At 50.7% G+C, this 8,282-nt stretch overlaps 1 non-coding gene across 1 annotated transcript; it reads right to left on the bottom strand.

Moving 5' to 3' along the window:
• Positions 1 to 7,745: 7,745 nt before the first annotated feature.
• TRNAN-GUU lies at positions 7,746 to 7,819 on the bottom strand. Its single transcript has one exon. It is a non-coding gene; the product is annotated as a tRNA-Asn (tRNA).
• Positions 7,820 to 8,282: the final 463 nt, after the last annotated feature.

Here is an 8,282-nt window from a genome sequence, read left to right on the forward strand (position 1 = left end):
CCACATTGGTCACATCGTCTATCGACTGCTTGTTTGGGGCCAGTACTTGTGTGTGTTTATTTATCATAATAACGACTCTGCTGTGTTCTAATGCAGTCCTTGGGCAAAACTTCATGGCAGAATGACACCTTATAGTGCAGGTGAATATTTCAGAATCACTTGAGACCCTATATTGTGCATCGTCAAAGTGTCATTTCTTCTAATCATAGTAATCATCATTATATTAACATGTGGTCCATGTATATACTCCCGCTTGTCACGCACTTTCTAATTGTGCTGATTCTCTTATCCATTTTAGGTTTCTCAACGAGAAAAACCAACAATAGCAGACAGGGATCTTATGTACCTCCTCCAGGTGCTTCAAGAATAATACCTTCAGGTGTGAACTATACTACTGCAAGTCATCGATCATCCAAAGCATTAGCTATTGATCATTGCGCGGCACATCTGACTACTAATATTGATCACCTCTTTGCATCAGGATTCATGGATACTTGGAACTGGATAGAATCCATGGGCTATCCCAAGCCAGAACCACTTATGCTGGAATGTATGTTGTTGCTTTTGATATCTCTGACTTATGCATTGTGCATTTTCTTATAGCTATTGTAGCACAATATAACTACTCATGTACCTGTTTTTTTTTTGGAAAAGTGAATGGGCGCCTGGTTAGGACATTTGACGATGTTTTTGGTTGCTTACATGCTTGGAGAGGTTATAAAGGTTTCTATAATGCATTTGGTAGTGGGAAGAATGCCTGGCAGAGACTTGATAAGAAGATAGTTGAAACCATATCCCGGCGTGTTGTCTCACTTGTTTCATTCAACGGTGATTTTTAAAAGCCAAATCAATTGTTACCTTTTCGTAGTACTAACCTTTCATGCTAATGATCAAACTTATATCATGTGTAGGAAACGGCATGAGGTTTTTCGTTTGCACAGGCGTCCTTGTAAAGTGTCCTTTGACAAACGGGGGCACACGCACTGTCATTGTGACTTCAGCCAGTTTGGTTAGGACCTGTGAGGCTACAGACACGATTGATGAGAATATGAGGGTCGGTTTTGTTAGACTAATATGTCACGTATCGTGACATATCTCCTAATCCCCTAAATCGAGGAGTATCGATATTGTTGTGATCTCCCATTTATGGTTAGGATTGTAAATTTGTCTATATATTGACATGTAATGGAAAAGCCCAAGTGTGGCAAATATTCTCTAAATCTTTAATGGTATCAGAGCCAAGAGGTCTTGAGTTCAAGACCCGGCTGGCGCAATTAAATTGCAGCCCACTTTCGGTCCACGTTTAGACCTGAGGGAGCCACACATGAGGGGAGTGTTGACGTATAATGTGCTGCCTAGTCTCTTCCATCAGATCGGTCTTTTGGTTGCATTGGCTAGAGCATGCTCTTCTACATGGTATATCAGCCTAAGAATCCTCTCGCTTCCGCTCCTCCAACCCTAGCGCCGCCGGCCACCACCTCCCTCCCATGGCGCCCTCCGAGCCGGCTGCTCCTCACCCCAACGCTGCCCTTTGGGCGCAGGCCACCGCCATCCCCAACGTCCGCTCTCTCGTCCCCATCGTACTCGAGTTCAAGAGCGCCGTCTTCCCCAAGTGGAGGACCTTCTTCAATATAGCCATCACCACCTACGCCCTCGAGGATCACCTCACCTCCGAGACGCCCTCCACCGACCCAACGTGGCTCCGCCTCGACATCCTCGTGCTCCGCTGGCTCTATGGCTCCATGGCCATGGACATCGTCGACCTCGTCATGCCTACCGACCCCGCCACCGCCACGGCGTACAAGGTCTGGACCGCCGTCGTCGCGCTCTTCAACGACAACCAAAAGAGCCGCGAGATTTATCTCGCCGAGGAGTTCCACAACATCAAGCAGGAGGATCGGTCCATCACCGAGTACCTTCACCTGCAGAAGACGGCGGCTGACGCCCTCGCTGAGGTCGGTGCGCCCATCTCCGATCCCGAGCTCGTCACCAACGTCATCAAGGGCCTCCATGAGCGCTTCGACAGCGTCGCCGACATCGCCCCCCTCCTCACGCCGTTCCCTACCTTCCTCAACTTTCGCAACATGCTGCTGCTCCACGAGATGAAGGCCTCTCGGCGCTCCAACAACACCTCGGCCTCTGCTTTTTATGCCGCCAAAGGACCCGTCCCTGCTCCTCCCAGCGGCGGCGGCTCGTCCTCCGGAGGCGGCGGTGGTGCTCCTTCCGGTTCGGCCGGCGGCCAGCCATGGAGGGCTCCTGCTCCCGTCCACAATCCTCATGCCACCGGCTATGGCAAGGGGAAGGGAAAGAACAAGGGGTACAAGTCCGGCAGTGGCGCTCCTCCCATGCCAACTCCGTTCAATTCTTGGACAGGAGCCATCCAGATGTGGCCCATGCAGTCCCGCCTCACCAACACTGGCGGCAACACCGGCGGCATCCTCGAACGAGCTCCGGGCCCCCGCGCTCACGCCTACATGGACGCTCCACCGGCTTCTCCCGACGCCTACTACGGCGGTTACGCCTCCGTCCCATACGGCGCCGCTGCCCTACACTGCACCACCAACACCGGCACCATCATGGGACACCTCTGCTCTCGCCCAACACTTCACCAACATGACGTTGCAACAGCCCGCTCCCGAGTGGGTCATGGACAGTGGCGCGACCGCCCACCTTTCCTTCGATGCCGGTATCTTATCCTCCCTTTCTCCTCATCCTATATATCGTCATGTGGTGGTCGGCGACGGTTCCACCGTTCCCGTCACCACATCCGGTCATTCTTCCCTTCCCTCCCTTTTTCCTAACAGACCTTTTCACTTACGCCATGTCCTAGTAACACCTTTGGTTTCTCTGTGAAGGACCTTCATTCCCGTCGCGAGATCCTTCGGTGCAATAGTACGGGGGAGCTCTACACGTTCACATGCCCTCCGCCTCCTCGCGCCCTCGCCATGCTCACCGCCCCTCACGACGTGTGGCACCGTCGTCTCGGTCATCCCGGCCATGATGCTTACCGTCGCCTCCTGCAGCATATTTCCCTTCCTTGTATTAGACAAATAAATCACTCCACTTTATGTCATGCTTGTCAACTAGGACGTCATGTCCGTTTTCCTTTTTTTGCTTCTACTACTCGTACCACTCGTCCATTCGAGTTAGTGCATTGTGATCTTTGGACTTCACCAATCTTGAGTGTTTCTGGCAATAAATATTTTTTAGTCATTCTTGATGATTTCACACATTTTCTATGGACCGTTCCACTTCGCCAAAAATCTGATGCTTACGCTTCGCTCTCCGCTTTTCGCGCATTCGCTCATACTCAGTTTGGCTTACCTCTCGTGTCCATACAATGTGACAATGGTCGTGAGTTCGACAACAACAAACTCCACTCTCTTGCTGCCACGCACGGTATTCATATTCGTCTTTCTTGCCCATACACACAACAAAACGGTAAAGATGAACGCATTATTCGCACCGTCAATGACATTGTGCGTTCTCTCTTATTTCAGGCTAGCTTACCTCCTCGTCTTTGGGCCGAAGCACTTCACGCCGCCACTCACGTTCTTAGTCGTCTTCCCACCAAAACCATTGCGGCTCCCTCTCCATACTTTGCCCTTCACGACAACCATCCCGATTACTCATCACTACGCGTCTTCGGCTGCCTATGCTATCCCAATACCGCCTCCACCATGCCACATAAACTGTCGCCGCGTTCGAGTGCTTGCGTTTTTTTGGCTATTCCTCTCATCATAAGGGATATCGGTGCATGGACCTGACTACCCACCGCATCATCATCTCCCGTCACGTCGTCTTCGATGAGATGACCTTTCCATTTGCCTCCCTACAGCCCACCACCGCAGCCACATACGACTTCCTCGCTGACGATGACATACTACCCATAGTTGTCCCGCCTCTTCCGATCACCACTCCTACCCCTACCCCGCCACCCACCCCACCACCCACCCCTCCATCACCACCCGCACCACCCTCACCACCCGCCCCTCCCTCACCGGGCGCCCCTCCCGAACCAGGCGCCCCACCCACTCATCGCACACGCAGCACCTCTGGCATCCACAAGGGCCCTCGCGAGCGGCTTAACCTGCATGTTTCATCTGTCAGCAGGTACTCGCCGGTCCCCACCTCCGCCCGTGCAGCTCTCAAGGATCCCAACTGGCTCGATGCTATGACTGCGGAGTACCGCGCTCTCCTCAGCAAGAACACTTGGGATCTTCTGCCCCCTCCTCGGGATGCTAACATCGTCTCCGGCAAGTGGTTTTTTCGCCACAAGCTCAAACCCGATGGCTCCCTTGATCGCTACAAAGCTCGCTGGGTGCTTCAGGGTTTCTCTTAGGAGCCCGGTGTCGACTTCGACGAGACATTCAGCCCGGTTGTCAAACCGGCCACCGTGCGTGTCATCCTCTCCATCGCGCTCTCTCTTAATTGGGAGACTCGTCAGCTCGACGTCAAGAACGCCTTTCTACATGGCACTCTTGCTGAAGTCGTCTACTGTCGTCAACCCACTGGCTTCATCGACTCCACTCGCCCCGAGCACGTCTGTCGGCTGAACCGTTCTCTATACGGTCTCAAGCAGGCTCCCCGTGCGTGGTACCAGCGCTTCGCGACTTTCATCACTTCGACCGGCTACGTGTGCTCCCGCTCGGACACCTCGTTGTTCGTTCTCCGGTGTGCGGAAGGCACGGCCTTCCTCCTGCTGGACATCGTCCTCATCGCCTCCTCGACCCGCTTGTTGGACAGGATCACGGCCTTTCTCCGAGCAGAGTTCGCCATGACGGACATGGGCAACCTTCACTACTTCCTCGGCATCGCGGTCACCCGCGACTCCTCTGGCATGCATATTTCGCAAGCTAAGTACGTCGCGGAGATTCTGGACAGGGCCGGCATGACTGCCTGCAAGTCGGCCTCGACACCGGTTGACACCTCGCCGAAGCTCGCCGCTACTGTCGGCTCTTCCGTGGCCGATCCCACGGAGTACCGGAGTCTTGCTGGAGCTCTCCAGTACCTCACCTTTACGCGCCCCGGCATTGCGTACACCGTTCAGCAGGTTTGTCTTCATATGCACGACCCGCGTGAGCAGCACCTCGCGGCCATTAAGCACATCTTGCGCTACGTCAAGGGCACGCTCTCTCATGGCCTTCATCTCTACTCGACTTCACCGGACTCCATGATTGCCTACACCGACGCCGACTGGGCCGGCTGCCCTGACACTCGGCGCTCCACGTCAGGCTTCAATGTCTACCTCGGAGATAATCTCGTCTCTTGGTCCTCCAAGCGACAACACACGGTCTCGCGCTCGAGCGCTGAAGCCGAGTACCGCGCCGTGGCTAACGCCGTGGCTGAGGCGAGTTGGCTTCGGCAACTTCTCCAGGAGCTTCATCGACCATCTCCTCCTGCGACAATCGTCTTCTGCGACAACGTCAGCGCCGTCTACATGTCCTCGAACCCCGTCCAGCATCAGCGTATGAAACACATCGAGATCGGTCTCCACTTCGTTCGCGATCGTGTTGCCATGGGTCAGGTCCGTGTGCTGCATGTTCCCTCGTCACGCCAGTTCGCCGACATCTTGACGAAGGGCCTCCCGTCGCCGTTGTTTCTGGATTTTCGGTCCAGTCTCAACGTCCGCTCTCCTCCCGTTGTGACTGTGGGGGAGTGTTAGACTAATATGTCACGTATCGTGACATATCTCCTAATCCCCTAAATCGAGGAGTATCGATATTGTTGTGATCTCCCATTTATGGTTAGGATTGTAAATCTGTCTATATATTGACATGTAATTGAAAAGCCCAAGTGTGGCAAATATTCTCTAAATCTTTCAGGTTCCCCTAATCGTTTCGCCACGGTTTTCGGTTAGATATATAGTTTAGCCATTAAGCTCACTTTTGACTTGCATATCGAGGTGTTTCTCCCTCCGAATCAACGCTTGAATGGGACAATGGAATCATACCATTCAGTGTATAATGTTGCTATTGTGACTGTTAAGGGTTTGCTGCTATTGTGACTGTTAAGGGTTTGCGCAAGGGTCTTCCAGAAGACCTGGAGCTTCATCCAGAGTCCTTGCCCAGAAGGGTGGTAGCTATCGGGCGTGAACCCAAAGGACTGTTGTGTGCCTCGATGGGCGAACCTATACTTGGTCGCGAAGACCTGGACAAGTGTAGCGCATTTGGTTGCAAGGACCTTAGAGCATCCACAGTGTTGTGTTTTCCAGCCTCTATAGCTGCCTCTAAAGGCTTGGAGACCGCCTCCAAACACTGCAGACCTCGCCTCTATATTTTTTGAGCTTGGCATCGACGCTTGCCTTGGAGGCTGCCTCCAAGGATTAAACAACACATATGACCCTACTTGTCTGTGTATGGAGCATCTACCCCACCAAAAACCAATCAATCCAGACTTCCAACAAATTCCTTGTTTATTCTACTGTGGGTCCAACCCTTAGAGTCAACAACCGATGCTACACATTGCGTGATTGTTAGCTCTCCTTAGAGGCTGAAGGTGGGACCCAGCATAGAGGCAGCCCAGCCTCTATACACTGCTGATGCCCTTAGGCTGTCAGACTATCAAATCGCGAAGGTGAATTTCTGTCGCCTCTTTTCTACACGGCGGTTTATATAGATAGTGACATTGCATCAGACTCCAATGAGGCGGTCACCTTGCCCTCCTCTGGATGCATCCACTATCCTGCTAACCATATGTACTCTACGACTGGTGTCTTCTTGCAACAGATTGGGATCGGTGGCCCCCTGATTTACTTTTTCAATGGGAGCCTCGTCGGCATGAACTTTTATGATGGAAGGCCCAGTGGAACTCCTTTCCTACCTTGCAAGCAAATCTGTGAAGTCTTGCATCTGTTTGGGCTCGAGTTGGAACGGTATGCTTTTCCTTCTCTCTCCCTCTCCTACTTGCTCTAAATAGTACTTGCACTGTAAAGTAATATAAGATCGGTTAGATCACTAAAGTAGTGATCTAAACGATTTTATATTAGTTTACAGAGGGAGTACAAAGGTAAGTTATTCAAGGAGAGCTTAACCACACTGTAAAAACCTCATCGGGCGACAGGAGGAAGACCAGTGAGGCCGTTCGCAGACTGGATGAAGGCCAACACGAGACAAACAGCCAAAACCGGTAGGTTGGATTCTTTCTGTTTCTCGGTGAAACTTTTAGTTGTTTGTGACTGTTCTATTCGACATCCGACTTACGATACAATGTGGAAACTAAACTTTGGATGGCAGGTGGCCGGTGCCGCCGCTGTTCTGGTACCATGGTTGGCTAGAGGTGAGTAGGTTTGGCCCAATGCGCATGAGAGGGCGGGTTCTCCAGTAGATGCCTCCTCACTGCGATGTTGAAATGCTATCGATGTGGGTGGTTTGTTCATCCACATGGATGTATGTCATCACCATGGGTCACGTCGAGTGAATCTAGGTTTCTTGCTTTCTTTCTTTTTTTGATGCGTATGAATCTAAACTCCATGCAGTTATACATTCTTAGTTAGATGGACTTTTATATAATGTCTGATGGACTGGAAGAAGTGAATGTATTTTTGTCCATGCTATGCATGCAACGTTACAGTCGACAATGTAAGAAAGAACTCCGAATCATGTGAATTTGGAAGAAAAAAAAGTCAGTGAACAATGGTGGGAATGTACAAAAAAGAAAAAGAGCAATGGTATGAATTTCTCTCTATATAAAAAGAAAAGTGCAATGGTTATAATTTGAAGAAAAAATACTAAAAATCGAAAATGCGCTAGAAGGAGGGCTCGAACCTCCGACCTTGTGGTTAACAGCCACATGCTGTAGCCAACTGAGCTATTCCAGCTTTGTGAATTAATTTATATACAATATTATTTATTAGGTTTATATCTCCTCTGAATTCCTTCATCCGCTTCGACATGCCGATTATGGCCGAAAATATGTAAGATTTTGACTGGCCGAAAAAGGAAACGACGGAAGACATGTGAATGTAAGATTTCTTTTTTTTTTGGCAGGGAGAAAGGATGTTTTATTCCACAACGAGAGGGTTACAATAACGAGACACTAATTCCTCACACCACAGAGGAATCGAGTTCACCCATACCGATGTATAAGCTTCAGTGCGGCTATAGTGTGTCAATTGATGTGCTACCCTATTTTGATATCTGCTAACTTTTAGAGGAACAAACTTCCTAACTATCAAATGAGCTTTAATCTCAGCAGCTAGATGATCATAGGCCGACCTTGAAAGATTGTCGCTCGAGAGAATAGCCAGAGCATTTGAAGAGTCTGATTGAACAATCACCGGG

The sequence above is a fragment of the Triticum dicoccoides genome, chromosome 5A (genome assembly GCF_002162155.2).
Source record: "Triticum dicoccoides isolate Atlit2015 ecotype Zavitan chromosome 5A, WEW_v2.0, whole genome shotgun sequence".
Taxonomy (NCBI): domain Eukaryota; kingdom Viridiplantae; phylum Streptophyta; class Magnoliopsida; order Poales; family Poaceae; genus Triticum; species Triticum dicoccoides.